Source organism: Vigna radiata, chromosome 6 (assembly GCF_000741045.1).
Source record: "Vigna radiata var. radiata cultivar VC1973A chromosome 6, Vradiata_ver6, whole genome shotgun sequence".
In the NCBI taxonomy this organism is placed as follows: domain Eukaryota; kingdom Viridiplantae; phylum Streptophyta; class Magnoliopsida; order Fabales; family Fabaceae; genus Vigna; species Vigna radiata.
Window position 1 is genome coordinate 21,965,917 of NC_028356.1, and position 5,412 is coordinate 21,971,328.

Genomic DNA, 5,412 nt, shown 5'->3' on the forward strand with positions numbered 1-5,412 from the left:
TACAAATATTAGGATGCAATTGGGACAAAAAAAAACGGAGAAGGCTTAATTCCTCAAATTTACAAATATTAGGATGCAATTGGGACAAAAAAAAAACATGATGACCTAATTGAGAATGGAGAACAAATATGAGGACTAAAACATATATTTAACCTTATTAATTTTTATTTTTCAAGTCTTATTATTTTAATTCACGCAAACGAGAAAGCCATATGAGTCTCTTGGGAAAAACGATACTTGGTCTTACCATCTATATTACTTGTACGATTTGGTACACTTGCCAATTTGTCAAGAGTAGTTTGTAGGGTGGCATACGTGAAAGATTGGGATAATGCTCTCGTGTCCATGTGGGTAAGGGTAGATGAACGATAATGTCTACTGGCAAGTTCCTATAGGCTTCAAAGGCTCTATGGATTTGATCACTAGAATATGAGATGGAGGGTGTAATGATTGTTTCAGAACACATTGAATTGATGGGAACACTGGTAGATTTTGGTGAGTATAAGGTTGGGGTAAGTGATCATGATGATCTGGTAGGGTTAAGAGAGGAAAGGGAAGTAGTGTGTGAGGCTTGGATGTTGCTGATAACTTGTTAAATATTTTACAAGGTAATATCAACAGAAATATCTACCAAATATTTTAAAATTGATTAAATCTATTAAATATTTGGGAGATATGGCAGTACAAGATATTAGATAAAATATTTTATCAACAGAATATTCAAAATCCAAGTCCAATAAATTCTTATATAAAGAGACGCAAGGGAGGAAAAACTCATCACTCATTCATTCACTCAAACTCCTCCATTGGAAGCAATTATCCACCACTCCTCTCACTTTTATTTTACCATGTATTTCACTCAATTCATGGAGAGCTAAGCTTCTAGGGCTATTCCATTGTAATTTCATTATGGATTTTGAGGTTAAGTTCAATTAATGTATTTGTTTCTCTTGATTTTGAGTTATTGATAACGGTTTAAAACATTGTTATTTGTGATGCGATTTTGATACTAAAAGCACCCTTTTTCACTTAGAATCTTGCTTGGACTCATCCTTTTTTGAATAAATTGTGTGAACAAGAGAGTTGAGGTTGATTTCAATGATTTGATGACTAATTTCCATAGTTTTGACAGAGAATGAGGAAAGACTAGAAGAAGAGATGAAAGACCAAGAAGAGGGAGCTTAGAAGTAGTCAAAAAGGCAACAGAACGAGAGAAAACCCGCAGCCCAGGCGACCAGGAGCGCAACTAAAGCGTAGAAAATCGACATCCGCCGCCGGGGCGGTGGCCCTCGACGCCCAGGCGGCACTGCTTCGAAGCCCAGGCGTCCAAATATGACACCCAAGCCCAACATGACTCTCAATTCACACTTGGGCGAGCTCCTTGCGACGCTTGAGCGTGAATTCACGTGGATCGGGCCCTATTTCAGCTCTGATTTGATTCTTTTGGACCGGGCCGCACTCTGGGATGCGTCTGACACTATTTAGAGGACCTTGGGGCTCTAGGTTTTGCATCCCTGGCAGAGAAGAGCATAGCAATACACTCTTAGCCAATTCTTAGTCTTCCATTCTCTTTCTTTCTTCCATTGTTCATAAAGTTCCCCCATGTCTATGGGGAACTAATTTCTATTTGTTGTTGGGGAATGATGTAACCTTGTAAACTCTCATGTATTTGAATTGATTCTTAATTTCATATGCTTTTTCATTAATTGTTAGAGTAATTCATTTGTTTTTATTCTTGCTTATACAATAGCATGATCTGTGAGTTGCATGAGTGTCGAGAGGTTCCTTTCAATTCAGGTTCTTGCTGAATTACTCCTAAGGGTTATATTGCTCACGGATGAGGGTATGAGTCTTAGTCGTCTTAACCTCTTGATTTTCACATCTTTTTACCAGGAATGCTAGGAATTGTATGAACTGGTAATTAGGGACAAACTTATTTACCAAGGGATTGAGTGAGGGATGTTGACATTAATGCATGATGAAGTATTCTTATATACATGAGAGGAAATTGGTGAAATCTAACCCCAACAACATATCCATCTCATATAAATCAATCTTCGTTCATCTATGTGTTCCTTTGCCATTGATCAACTGCATTTTATTTTCTTTATTATTTTTGCATTCCAAACCCATGATCGCTTTTTATTTTTAAGTCTTAATTAATATTGTTTTCACACAATTGTTCAGTGCCGAAAGTCCTGTGGGATACGATACTTGGTCTTACCATTTTATATTACTTGTGCGACTCGGTACACTTGCCGATTTGCCCCAACAGTTATCCTTCTTTTATGCCTATCATCTCTCAATCACGTTAAAAGTAATGATTTTTTCATCATAAGGTGTTTGAATCTACATGCATATTGATCATATGAGTTTAATGGATTCTAGGTTTGGTTAAGAATCTACTATGATTGAATTTAGGAACTTTCATATGATTAAACGAGTTTTTGCTATTAATTGAGAATGTACTTTGATTGGTGGTAAGAATTTCAACTATAATTAATTGATAATTTACTATGATTAATTAAATTTTAATTTGGTTAGGAGATTTAAGAATAAACATGATTAAACCCAATAGGATTTGATTGGTAATGTACTTTGGTTGAATTCATTGTGAATAATCTAGAAAAGTATTGCATTTGATTGAGAATATACTTTTGTTAATTGTAAGATCGCCCTCAAGTTAATTAAGAATTTACTTTAATTAATTTGAAACTCGAACAATAATCAATTGAACAATAATTTATGAATAATCGATGATGAGTCTATCTTGGAAAAACATTGGAATTAGCCTATTTCATTATAATTGTTTTTAAGTTTTCTATTTTCTCTTCGATTAAATTCAAATATTAATTTCATTAGCATATCTTTTCACTTTTATTGCATAACATTTACTACCCTTTCAGAGTTTTCATAAGAATCAAGTATTGAAAAACAAGTCTATATTCGTTGGAAAACGACTCAGGATTAGTTTAACCCTATCTAGTTTGTTGACTACTAACTTGGCAATACTGAAGTTGCCTTCTAAAGTAGTACTAATTTAATAAATTCAACGATAGTGTATCACTTAATCCTTTTGACATAGCAGTCCTTCGAAAGTTACTTTCCTTCAAGTGTTTTCTTTCAATGTCTTTGAGTTTGTCAGATTATTCTTCCTTTGCAAGAAGGGATACCTTAGCAATTGTTCGTATTTGAGAGTGGTCTTGACATGTTAGTTGATGTCACCAGTTGCCTTAAGCATTAATCTTCATCAGAAAATATGAATGGTTGAATCTCTTTTCTCCCTTAGGTGTCTCATCTTTATGACCAGATACATTCATGAGTCCTTGGATGCTAATGCCTACAAAACGATAATATATAGCTTTGACCTTGTGTTGTTCAGGCTTGTCTGTGTTGTTTTGTCTTGTAAGGCTTTTTGAAATGTATATGTTGTCATATTGACTATTAATCAACAAATCATGTTTGTGCCTTGTAGAGAAAACATGATTTTTAAAATTAACATATATATATTGGTTAACTCAAACTCGAGCTACATCCAATTCCCTCTTAATAACTCTTAAGAGGTTCCATTATTCTTTTCAAGATTACGATGAGTTTAATCCACTTTTGGTTGAGTATTCTAGCCACTCTTGACACTGAGTATACCTACTCCTGGTTGAGTATTATAGCCACTCCTAGCATCCGAGTATAACTCACTCTTGGTTGAGTATTCTAGCCACTATGGGCAACCGAGTATAACCCACTCCTGGTTGAGTATTCAAGCCACTCTTGGCATCCTAGTATAACCCTATCTTTGTTGAGTATTCTAGCCACTCCTGGCAACCCTGAACAACACGTCTAGTTCGATTTTATCCTCTCTAAGATCTATCCTGAGACAATTGTCTAGAACGAGTTTAGCCTCTCCAAGATCTATCCCTAGACAATTGTCTAAACCGAGTTTACCTACACTTGGTTGTAAGTGTTTTAGTTCTCTCCAAAACAAATCCATTAATAGAATTTCGACAAAGTACATATGTTTAACTCTCATAGAGAGGATTTCAACAATATGAATCAATTTGTGACCTGATGAGATTTCTACTATAAAGTTGAAAAGTGTTAGATGATATAAGCTCATGAAGTGTTTTTCTCTCTTTTTCTTTTATCTTCTGCTCTTTTTCTTCTTCTTTCTATTCCTTTAATCTTGGAAGTATCAGACACTATAAGCTTGAATATAAGATTAGAAACTTGGTTAAATGATAGCTCTTTATTCATATCTCATCTTGGTTGAGCTTGCTTTAATCAGATATGTTAAATTGAAGAGCATCAGTCAATATAAGCATTGAGATGAGGTAGAGTTAATGAATGATGATTTTTCTTTAGCATACTCTTTCTCTCTCCTCTTCTTCTCTTCTTTCCTTCCTCTATTTTTCACCTTTTTCTATATTTTCGCTTCAATCATTATTCTACATTTTTCTCAAGAGCAACAACTTCTTCTCTTCAATTGAACTTCTTTATATAGGCCTCTTTGAAAGATGATTGTTGGATGCAAAGTTTATTTTTAGGAAAGCACACATCCTTTAAGTGAGAGATAAAACTTTTGTCTTTTCATCAGATGTACATTGCTTTATTAGAGGTTTCATTGAGATATGGTTTGTATGACTCGGTCATAGTAGAAGTCTTCAAGATATTTGCTCTAAAATGATCTTTGTTTCTCTCAACGTCTTTATTCAATGTGTGTAGATGTTCTGATCAATTCACTGTGCATTCATGTTCTGCATAGATAACAAGGACAAGGTATACAAATAAGATAGAACTTTACAATACATGCATTAAATGTCTTGATCATTTATAGTTGTTAATTTGTATTGCTTGTTCATAGATATCTTGTCACGCGTATTGTCAATAATTAATGTGTTGTTCAAGTATATCACTGAAGAAAGGTTGGATGATGTATAATGCTTTTGACAGTAGATGACATAAGACATTAGACTTTTATGAAAAATTGTTTTAGATGTATATTTTAGTGTGCGTTTCATTAGACAATGTTCTTTATGAAATACTTTCACTTTTAACATTGCTTTTTGATGTAAAATGTTTAAGCTTTAGTGTTATTACGACTCTCAATAAAAGATATTTCAATTTGAGAGCTTGGGAGCATATCCTACTATTTTGCACATATTCATATAATAGTTCCTTCGTGACTGTCGCAACTGGAAAATCGCGACGGGACGACGATCCAAAAAGGAAAACGAGTTTTGAAAAAAGAGATTTTGGAGTCGCCACCATAGTTTATTCTGGAAAACTACGGAAAAACCATAAGAAGATAAAGCATGGTCTGTGAAGACCGGATCTTAGGTCCGGGAGTCGGTTACGTGTAGGGAAGATGTTAGCACCCTACAACGCCTGCCCGAGGGCAGTACCTTTAATTAGATA